We start from the raw sequence: 11,630 nt of genomic DNA on the forward strand, positions 1-11,630 counted from the left end.
CCCGCTCACAGGGAAGAGCCGTGGGCAGTTTGCAGGCCAGGCGGGCTTGATCCGGCCTCTGTGCCTGCAGTTCCCTCCACCTGCAACGCCCTTCCTCATCCTGGCTTCCCTGAGTCTCGGGGCTCCTGCCTGCCACACCCGCCTTCATCACAGCCATTTCCCTGTTGCACATGGACCTGACGCTCCCCTGGGGCTGGGAGGTCTTAGGGATACAAACTTCCAAGTCGGCCTTTTCCTGAACCTCCAGCCCCTGGGCCAGGCAGATGCTCAGTGAAGGCACAAGCTGGGAAAGAAGGGAGGGAGGGAGGGAGGGAGGCAGGAAAGAGGCAGGGGAGACGGGGAGGTGTAAGTCCATCAGGTCACCCTCCCACGTTCACACGGGCTCACCCAGGCAGGCTGCTTCTGCTCACCTTTGCCCCTCACACTTCCCAGCACAGATCTCACCCCTCTGTGTCCGACGACAGCTTCCTCCCTGGTCCCAGCTCATTGGGCTCTGCTCCCTGAAGGTCCAGGGTGGAATCAACAGGTGGTAGACTGTTGCCATGGTTGGATGGCATCACCGACTCGATGGACCCAAGTCTGAGCAAGCTCCGGGAGTTGGTGATGGACAGGGAGGCCTGGTGTGCTGCAGTCCATGGGGTTGCAAAGAGCCTGACAGGACTGAACCACTGAACTGAACTGAACTGAGACCGTTGCTGGGTTCGGAAGGCTTCTGTAAAGGCATGCATTCGTCAATACCTCGAGACTTGAAGCACAAGCAGGCCTGCTACTCCCAAGCCCATCATAGGTCGCAGGCGGGCTTGAGGTGGAAAAAGGGAGTAAAAGGTGGATATTTATCAAGGTCTGAGCTGAGTGTTAATACCCAGTGCCTCTCAGCCCCCACAACCACCCCGGCAGTTAGTTTGAGGAGTTACAGATGACGAGACCAAGGGTCAGGGAGGCAAGGTCCCTGGCCACGAGCAGACTCTGCGCCAGCCACCTGGAGAGGAGGAGCAGGTTATGTGCAGAAGCCCTTGGCCGTGGCACCGGCCAGCGCTAAGAGGGACACGTGGGCCAAGGCAAACAGTGTTATGTGTGCACCTTGGAGCCCCTCTTGCAAGCTGGGCCCATCTCAAGTGGGGAGCAGAACTGGTCAGACCCATCAGTCTCCCCAGACTTTCCACTGAAGACAAATAGGTCCAGCAGAGGTCGCCTCTGAAGACAGAACTGGAACCAGGGTTGGGAGGAAAGGACAGTATATAGTACTCACTTTGCACAGTTCTATGACTATCTGAATTTTACCAAGAATATATCATTATTACTATTATTATTGAAAAGAAAAAGTGAAAGTGTTAGTCACTCAGTCATGTCTGACCCTTTGCGACCTCATGGACTGTAGCCCGCCAAGCTTCTATGTCTATGGGATTCTCTGGGCAAGGATACTGAAGTGGGTTGCTATTCCCTTCTCCAGGGGATCTTCCCCACCCAGGGATTGAACCCCGGTCTCCTGCATTGCAGGCAGATTCTTTACCGTCTGAGCCACCAGGGATGAGAAGAAAATGAACATCCGATGACCCCAAGGTGTCTGCCTCTCCTGAAAGCTTCTGCGTCTTGAGACAGTCATGACAAAGCCCCAGAGAGGCTGCCTTCCCCCCACCCTCCACCTCTCGTGGAAGTGCATCCCCCAAGCTAGGCCCCAGACTCAAAGGCGGCCATGCATTTATTCCTTCCACCATTTATTCTTTCACGATTCTGTGTTAGGCCTCCGCCCCCTAGAAGTCACTGGTCTAATGGAGAGACAAGCACGAGGACCACAAACCACAAAATAAGGCAACTGGTTCTGACGAAGAACGCGGTGCAAGATGTGCCTGTGGGGGTAGTCAGGGAGGGCTTCACAGCAGAGACAGCTTTGAGCGGACACCTCCCACGGAACCAGAGATCTTGAGCGTAAGGACCTGGGCTCAAGACCTTGAGCGGAGGGACATGTCCCGCTCCAGACCTTGAGAGGAGCCCCAGCAAAGCTCGCCCCCTTCCTTCAGCCTCCACACTCTCCTGGCCACCTGCACCTTCTGCCTCATCTGCTTGGAGCCAGCTCACTGGGGAGTTTCCATACCCGCAGGCCTGTGTCTGCTACCAATTAGGAGGCAAGGTAATTACACCGTGATTACAGACATACTCTTCCACTTCTTAATGAGCTACGTGGGCTTAGGCAGAAAGGTCTCTGCTGTCTGAAACTCAGGGACCACGCAAAGCTGCAAGGCCTGTGTGCTAGCCCAGAGGAGTGGTTTTCCAACTGCTTTCAACCCCCTTGAAACAGATGAAAACCAAGGTATTTGGGTTGGGGTGGGAGTGTGGAAGGGGCTCTGGGAGAAGGATCCAGAGGCCCACTTGCTCTGTAGCTCTGGATCCTGGGGAGACGGGGGTTGGGACTGGTCCTGGGGGTGGGATCAGGGTGGCCAGGACAGAGGGAGAGCGCTGGGGAGAGAGTCCACCACCCACGTCTCCCAACTGGCACACACAAGGACTTCATGATCTTCAGAACTGCGTGCTGGTACCCATGTGCCTGGCCCAGTTAGCTCATCTTTTACAGCAAGCAGTGAGTCTATACAAATAGAAATAGAAATATGACCTTGAAAGATGTCATAAAGGACTTCAACCTTTTAATAACTCCACAATTTCCTTTCTTAAATTCAGAGGGATGTTTAAGGGAAAATATCTCTTCTATAGAAGGAATATTTATATGAATTCAGCAATTCTATGAACTCCCTTTTCTTTTTCTTCTGTTCAAGTGAAGTAAAATTAGATTAAAAATAGAACCCAAGATATGAGTCTTCTGGTTTTATAAAGTCATTTCCACCCATCTCTCCCTTACTCACCCTTCTGGTTTTTGTGTATTTGTGGAGTTGTTCAAAATGATGTTCATCTAATGTTAATGGGTTTTTTTTTTTTGCCCATGCCACGCAGCACTCAGGGTACTAGCTCCCTGACAAGGGGTCAAAGCCGTGCCGCTTGCAGTGGAAACAAGGAGTCTTAGGCACTGGACCCCCAGGGAAGTCCCTTCTAATGGTTACTTTCAGCTGGTTGGATTTGGGTTGGTTTTTTATTTGTCTTTGGGATTTACAGTGTGTTTTAATTTCTTTATAATGAACAGCTGTCACTTATTTTTTAATGTGACTTTTTTTTCCTTAAAAAGAGAGATGGGAAGGAAACTTGTCAAACTTGTCAACCAGAATTAATAGTGGAAACTGAGTACTGAGATGATGGATGATTGCTATTTCTTTTTTTCCCCCCTCCTTTAATTTCTAAAAGAAAACAACTTACTTTTAAAATAAGGAAAAAAGAAATCATGGGGACTGTGAAACAAGACCAGTGGCAGACAACTTGTCAATGATCTCTTCATATTTACTGAACAACTTGATGCCAGGTTCCAACGTCTACCGTCTCTCTATTGAGGTTTGTGGTTACTACACGGGGGAAAAACTGTTCTCACGCGCTTTCCTTGCAATTATATATGCTGCCACTAGTTGGCGTTAGGCATATCCGTATTTTGGGAGGTGTGTGTTTTGCCCCTGTCTCGGGTAAGAAGTTATCTATTACAGCTCGAAGTTTTGGAGAATTTCTTTACAGTTGATAACCCAATCGAGGCCGCTCAATTGTCTTCCTCAAATAAATACTTCAGACACAAGTCAAACAAGTGATTAAAACAAGCAAACATGCCGCTTCTTACGCATGAGACAGGGTGGCCTCCAGGTAAAGCACCCAGCTCTGGAAGCAGACGGATCTCAGTCCAAACCCTGGATTCATCACTCACTGGCTTCATCATCTTAGTCAAACTACCTCAGCATCCTCATTTAAATGCTGGGAATTTAACAAGCCCACATCATAGCATTGTCGTAGGAGTTGAGCGAAGTTGTGTAAGTAAAGGATTCAGGACATAGTCCTTATTACTCCTGCTGTAAGTCCACCTAGAAAACTCCTGCTCAGCCTTGAGGACCCAGCTGAAACCCCTCCTCCTCAGTGAAGCCTCTGTTAACCTCCTGGCAATTAGTTGCTGGCTCCTCTAATCCTATATCCTAATCCTTAAGCTTAGGGTGCCAGTTTTTTCTTTATGTCTCTTGAGGCTATGTTATCAAGTGAGTGAAAATGTAAGATTTTACATCTTAATCTTGGGTCATGGAATAACCCCAGTATTATTTTGAAATGCCCCTCGTTATCTCTTAAGGCCAATATTGATAACATAATCAAGTCTGCACAACTTTTGTCTGATATTATTATTATTATTTAATCTTTTGGCCACACCACACAGCATGTGGGATCTTAGTTCCCGGACCAGGGATCAAACTTTAGTCCCCTGCATTGTCAGTGAGGAGTCTTAACCGCTGGACCACCAGGAAATTCCCTGTCTGATATTATTTTAACTACTTTTCCTCCCTCCCTCCTTTCCTCCCTCCTTTCCTTCCTTCCCATCCTTCCTTCGTTCCTCCTTCTGTCTTTTTTCTTCTCTGCATGTGCTCTACACACTAGGAGAACCAGGCACAGAGGAGGCAGTGATGGTCCCAGGTTGGCCTCCCTGTCCCAGCCCACCTGCAGAGAAGGCTCCTGGTCCTCCCTCCTGGGGCCACGTGGCTGAGAATACTGTTGGCCCTGACCCTGTGGCTCCTCCCTGCCCATCCTAACAGCCCCGCCCCAGTGTCTCCGTGCTCTCTCTCTCAGGCTCCTCTCATCCAGAGAGAGGACTGGTCTGCTGAGACCCAGACCAGCCACCCCCACAGAGGTCAGAGGCTCTCCCAAAGACATGGATCTGAACCTCACAAGGACTCCACGATGGAGCTCATTTTTCACCCTGTCACGGTCACCGCATCCTCACAGGCGGGCAACCGTGTTCACACTCACACACTCAAGTGTGACTGTGTGTCCAGACACACATGCACGTGCACGTGCCTACACAGCAATGCTCACTCCCCCGACCACAGGGGACCTGTTCCACCTGCACCGGCCCTCCTCGGCCAGCAGCCAGCAGCCAGCGGAGGCTGCAGACTCTGCTCCGGGCCCTCCCTCCCTCCCCTGCCCCTGCCCCGTCTGACCATCTCACTGAGAGCAGTGACACTCTCCTGGGGACCACCTCCTGGGGGAAAACTCCTTGCCGCCGCTCGGTGGGGCTTCGGAGGCGCTGACTTGGTTGACCTTTTGCTTTTTGACCTTCACCTCTCCCCTTCTTCCTTCCTGGACTGCAAACCCAAAGCCTGAGCTGCTGCCTTGCAGTTGTGTGGACAAGCGCCATGCTGTAAAGATGGTAGGGTGTGAAGCAAGGGGCCCCACGTCCGTGGCCATCCTGGGTGGGGGCGGCTCCAGTCCAGAGCTCCCTCCTTCCAGGCTGCTTGTTTTGTGAGGAAAGATAAACCCCTGCTGATTTAAGCCACTATGGTCAGTTGCTGGTACATGTAGCTGATGAAGCGCTTAGTTGGCACAAAGACAGTTCATGGGACACCTCCTCCAGCAAGTCTTCCCAGACTCCCCTGGCAGATCCCATCCTGTGTTCTGTGTCCTTCTCACATGGAGTTGGCTCTGACCCCATCGCAGTTAACGTACATTGCCTTTCAGAGAATCTGGTGCACATTACCCACCACCCTCAAGGGGCAGGCCCATCCTGCCGGCATGGGTAGCCCCCTTATTTCTTAGCTGAGTGCTGGTGGGATGTTTGCATGGGTGAGGAAGAAGGAGCCAAGGACTTGGACTCCTAGAGCCTGCGTTCTAGTCCCGGCCTCCCTGTCCCAGGGCTATGACCTTGAGTTCCCTCTGTAAGCAGTTGTTTCTCCATCTACAAAACATCTCGTGGGGGTTCTGAGGCTCAGATGAGGCAATCAATATGGAAAGATTTGGAGACAAAAAGCTGCCGGACACATAGTAATTGTCAGTGTCCCCGTAGGGCTGTGGGGCCAGAGCCTTGTCGATTATTCTGAACAAACAGCAACACACACACATCACATATACACACACAACCCACACACATTCACACAGCACACACACACAACACACACGTCACATACATACACACAGCACACATGCGCACGATGCACCTGTCGCGTGTATATACACGTAGTACACACACACGTACACACATGCACACGCACAGAGGCATGAGCAGGTCTCTTAAGCCAAAGCAACTTGAACTGCCCTTGGAAGCTGCCCAAACCAACCTGAAGCACAAGCCAGTCCACACCCAGTGACTTGGTGCTGGTTTGAGGACTAGCCAGGCTCCTCTAGGTTGTTTTCTTTGAACCAAACGTGGTTATCATCACCTTGTATGTCAGCATTTGGCGCTTGCTTCCACCCCAAGACTTAAAGGAGGCCTTTACAGGGCTCAACAGGTGAGGGAGTGGAAAACAAGGAAACTTCCACCGAGGCTGCCTAAGGGGGGCTTGGGAGGACACGCGCTGGTCCGCTGCCTGCAGTCCGGAGGGACAGGGACGGGGCACCCTCTGTCCGTCTCTCCCTCCCTCCCTCCTTCCCTCCCTTCTCACTCCGTCTCCTTCCCGCTCTCTCCATCTCTGTCTCTCTCCATCTGTCTGTCTCTCCTCTCTCTGCAGCTGCACTTGCAAGAGCTGGAAAGCCAGGCCCGGCTCAGGGCCGCTCCAGGTGACCAGCCAGGGCCCCTCTGTTCTCCCTCGTGAGCGGAGCCGGTCTGGCTGTTCATTTAACAGACACTGCCTGAGCACCTACTGTGTGTCAGCCCTGGCTCGGCCCTGGGGGCACAGACTGGATGCTCAAGGTAGTGGAAGCCCAAGAAAGAAATGGAAAAAAAACAAATGTGGGGACTCCCCTGGTGACCCAGTGGCTGGGACTCTGTGCTCCCATGCAGGGGGCTCAGGTTCGATCCCTGGTCAGGGAACTAGATCCTAAGACCCAACACAACCAAATAAATAAACATTAAAGAGAAAAAGTGTGTTGGGTGCCCTCTCGGGCCAGGCACTGTGATGTTGCTGTCAACATTTGACTTAATTCCTGCACCAGCCTGTGGGGTATTTAAAAGTAGAGAGGTAGAGTGTTAGTTGCTCAGTCATGTCCAACTCTTTGTGACCTGCCAAGACTGTGGCCTGCCAAGCTCCTCTGTCCCTGGAATTCTCCAGGCAAGAATACTGGAGTGAGTTGCCATTCTCTTTTCCAGGGAATTCTTCCCAACCCAGGGATCGAACCCAGGTCTTATGCATTGCAGGCAGATTCTATACCATCTGAGCCAGCAGAGAAGCCCAAGAGGTATTTACTTACTTAAATAGGTTCAACCAAATCTACCAGCTTAAGGTAAAAACAAAGCTATTTTTAATATTCAAATTATTCTCTCACCAGCACCTCCCAGACCAACAGAAAGGCCATCATCTGTCTGTCTGTCTGTCTGTCTTTCTCCATCTTTGTCTGTGTCATTGTCTCCCAATCCATTCCAACAATCCCACTTCTCGGTACAGACTTAAGAGAAGTGAAAGCAGAGTCTCAAAGCTACATGCACCCCTTTGTTCACAGCAGCATTATCCAAAATAACCAAAAGGTAGAAACAACACACGTGCCCAGGGCTCAACAGAGGTGGTCCATACAAAGGAATGTTACTCAGCCTTTAAAAGCAGGGAAATTCTGCTGCCTGCTACAACAATGGACGAACCCTGAGGTCACTATGCTCAGTGAGATAAGTCAGTCACCCAAGGACTGATACTTGTGATCCCACTTCTGTGAGGTGCCTAGAGCAGACAAATTCGTGGAATCAGGAAAGGGGATGGGGGTACTGGGCGTTGGTGGAAGGTGGGGAGCCAGTGTTTAACGGAGACAGAGCTTCGGTTTGGGAAAATGGAAGAGTTCTGGAGGTGGAGGCTGGTGACGATGCATGAGGTGAGCCCGCTCAGTGCCGCGGAGCTGGGCACTCAAAATGGTTAAAATGGGTAGTTCCGGTTCCGGCGTGTGGAGTTCTCATTGCTGGCGGTCAGTTGTCGCGGTTGGTGGGAAGTAACTGAGCCAAGATGCTATGGAATCTTCTGGCTCTCCGTCAGATTGCTAAGAGGACCATAAGTACTGCTTCATGCAGACAGTTTGAAAATAAGGTTCCGGAGGAACAAAAGCTGTTTCAGGAGGATGATGGAATCCAGTGCTTCTGAAGGGTGGGATAGCTGATGCCCTCCTGTATAGAGCCACCATAATTCTTACAGTTGGTGGGACGGCATATGCCATGTATGAACTGGCTGTGGCTTCATTTCCCAAGAAGCAGGACTGACTTCAGTTTATCCTCCCAGCAATCAGTTGGTTCAATTCCATTCAACTCCCTGTGGACCAGTAATCTGATACATAACTGAGTTCTTTGGGGATCAATATTTATTGACTTGTACTAGTTGCCACCAATAAAGCAGCCTTTACCATGAAAATAAATAAATAAATAAAATAAAATGGTTAAAGTGGCAAATTCTATGTCATTTGTATTTTATCACAATTAAAGCAACAACAGCCCTGGTGGTCTCTGTGGGTGTGGAGAGTCTGTGGACGTGGACATGGGAAGAGGCCCCTGAGTAGTTCTGGACTGGTTCCAAGTGATCTCGCTCCAGGGTCTTCCATCACAGCCTTATCTCCATGGGGGCAGGAACTGAGTCAGAGTTATCTCAGGGTGCCCAGCCTGTGTGTTGACTGACTAACCGACTGGCTGGTTCCACAGTGCACTCCCCGCCTGGGCGCCTCTGGGAGGGTCCAGACCCTGGGCAGTTCTGCAAGCCAGGCCCCCTGCCGAAAAGGAAGTGCCAAACAATAGCCCCCAAGAGGCCTCCCTGCAGCCAGCCGGATGTGCACCTCCGCGGACAAAGCAGGCTTCCTCCATAGGAAGTGATACCCGAGGAAGGGGAGTGCGGGCTTCCGCTGGAGCGAGCTGGAGAGGGGCCCGGAAGGACAGGCAGAAGGGTGGGGAATCCTGGATGCCCACTACCCCTGGCCCTGAGCACCAAAGGCCACAGCGGGCGGCCCCCTCCCCAGGGCTCTAAGGACACCCTCGTCCTGTGGAGCGTTGACTCTTTTGAGCCTGGAGGTCAGAGTCAGCACAGGAGGGTGGGGGACATGCGCAGTCCCCTGTTGAGGGCTGTGTGGCCCCGCGGCCCTGGCTGCACCCTACCTCCCCTTGAAGGGGACAGGCGTCACCCCGCGATCACTGTGCATCTAGGCGCTGCCACCCCAAATCGCCCAGATCCAGGCCTACCCTCTTGCACCTCTTCCTTCTCCACGCCGAAAACAGACAAAAATAAACAGAGACAGAAAAAGAAACAGCAGTGAACCCCAACGTGGGGTGGCTGATGGAGGTGAATACTCCCCCCGCCTCCCCTCAGCGTTCTGACTCAATTGAGAGCCTGAGTCAGGAGGCAGAGAGGGACTGATTCTGTTGTTGGAAAGTGGAAGTTCTGACTCAGAACCAGATGGGTCCCTGCGTTCCAGGTAGCCCCCCGGGAAGGAGCCATGGGTCCTGCCTGGAGGGGCAGAAGCGGGGTGGAGTCACACCCCAAGAGTGGAGTCACCGGCCTCCACAGACCGCTTGGAGGGGAGAGGCTGCTTGGGTAACAGGTGCAAGGAAGGAGTGGGAGCGTTTGGCAGGGGCTGAGGTCTGAAGTGGGGGCTGAGGCAGGAGGAGAGGGTCACTGAGCTGGCAGGGAGCTGCTGGGGGTGCACCGATGGAGGGAGGAGGCGCCTCGGTGAGGTCGAGGCCAGCCCAGCCCACAGCATCCTGGGGACCGTGGGTGGCTGTGGCTGGAAGCTCAGGACAGGTTGACCTTCCCTCTGCCCTTCACTACCACTGGGGTCCTCCCAAGAGTGCGCCCAGCGGACAGCCTTCACCTTCTGCCTGGAGTAAGAAAAAGGGGAGAGGCCAGGAAGGGGAGCTGAGAGAGGGCGGGGGTGCGAGGAAGGGAGGAGGGAAACAGCCGGGAATTTACAAAGGAAGGCGGACAGCGTGGAGCAGGGAGACGTGGGGCTGGAGCCCCTGCACAGCCGCACCCCCCACCCCCTGCACAGACCTGCCTGGAGATGCACCCTCACCCCCCACCCCCCAGGAGCTCGCCTTCTGTGCAGAGAGACAGGCAGAAGAGAAGCAGGGCAGGCAGATCCGTGCACGACCCTGGGTTGGGGGTGGGGGGAGTTGCTGTTGGGGGAGGGAGACGCTGAGCCCCTCCCTCCCGTAAGTACAAAGCAGTCCTCTTGCTTCTCGGCCTCACCTCTCCCGCCCTGCCCCCTCCCCATCCTCGGTCGTGGTGGTGGTTTAGTCACTAAGTCGTGTCTGTAGCCTGCCAGGCTCCTCTGTCCGTGGGATTCTCCAGGCATCAGATCATTGTCCCCACGTGCAGTGGGCTGAAGTGCATCTCCCCACAGATACGTTCAAGTCCTAACCACCCCCCAGTCCCCATGAACATGGAAAAAGCCTGTGCAGGAAAAAGCCTGTGTCCGTTAAGGATCTTGAGACGGTCCTGGATTTAGGGTGAAACTTCGATTCAGCGATGGGTGTCCCTGTGGGAAGAGGCAGGATGCAGACCCAGAGGGAGGAAGACCTGTGAAGACGGGGAAGAGGCTGAGGTGATGCAGGCCAGGAGCCCACCCTGGAGCCTGAGTCCCGAGCCCGAGCGTGCTGCCCACACTTGGTCTCAGATTCTGGCCTCTAGGTCAGCGGCAGGACACAGTTCTCAGGGTTTGTTACAGCAGCTTTGGGGATGGATACTCCTGTGTCACCAGGCTGCGAACAAGTGACAGAATGCAGGTTCCTGACCCCGCTTTCAGCTCCCTTCCTTGCACGGAACAGAAGCTGGCTCAGGCTGGTGCAGCTGCAGCTAAGAGAGCCTTGAGCTGGACTGCCCCCGCTTCCTCACCTCTGCAGACCTGCCCACCCCGAAGGGAAGCAATCTTGGTGAAAGTGCTGTCTGCGGTCGCGGTCAGAGCCAGGAGGAAGTGGGGAGATGACCTGGGCCTCGCAGCCCTGCAGGGCGTGTCTCTTTGCACCTAAACCCACAACTAAGCTTCTGCCAACAGAGGGGAACTTGCTGCCTTGCCCCCGGGGCTCACTATGACTGGTCCCAGTGTCATCTCCAAAGCGAGGGTGTTCGGAGCAGGTTCCCATGGACAGAGGAGCCCGGTGGGCTACAGTTTCATAGGGTTGCAAAGAGTTGGACACAACTGAAGCGACTGAACACGCACAAAGAGAAGACAGTCCTTGCTGGATGTCTCCCTCTGTCCTGCTTCCAGAAAGTTCTGAGTGCTGAGTGAGAACCTTTCAATCCCTGGGCTTGGACTTGGCTGTGGGCTCCCCGCTGCTGGGTCCTGGAGTCCAGGAGGCTCCGGCTGGCTGCCCCACCCACTCTTGGTGCCCGGAGGTGGTCCTCACCAGACCCTCTTCCAGTTCCTCCCAAGACCTTTCCCCACCCTTGCCCCTGGCCTGTCTCTGGGTCAGGTGGGGCAGCCAAGGGGAGGGATGTGGACACTTGCAGGCCCTTGGGCTCCAACTTCAGGGTCATTCTCAACCCCCTGCTCCAGACCTTGCTATCCAATCAGTCTCCAGGTGCTGTGGAAGGGGCCTGTGGGGTGCTTCTCAGGTTTGGGTTGCATATGCTTGGGGGCCACGTTTCCCAGCAGATGGGGTCACAGGTCACGCACAC

The 11,630-nt window shown here is 53.6% G+C and overlaps 1 pseudogene; it reads left to right on the forward strand.

Moving 5' to 3' along the window:
• The first annotated feature begins 7,982 nt into the window (after positions 1-7,982).
• Positions 7,983-8,379, forward strand: LOC133042253 (cytochrome c oxidase subunit 7A2, mitochondrial-like; annotated as a pseudogene).
• The last annotated feature ends 3,251 nt before the right edge of the window (positions 8,380-11,630 follow it).

The sequence above is a fragment of the Dama dama genome, chromosome 21 (assembly GCF_033118175.1).
Source record: "Dama dama isolate Ldn47 chromosome 21, ASM3311817v1, whole genome shotgun sequence".
NCBI lineage: Eukaryota > Metazoa > Chordata > Mammalia > Artiodactyla > Cervidae > Dama > Dama dama.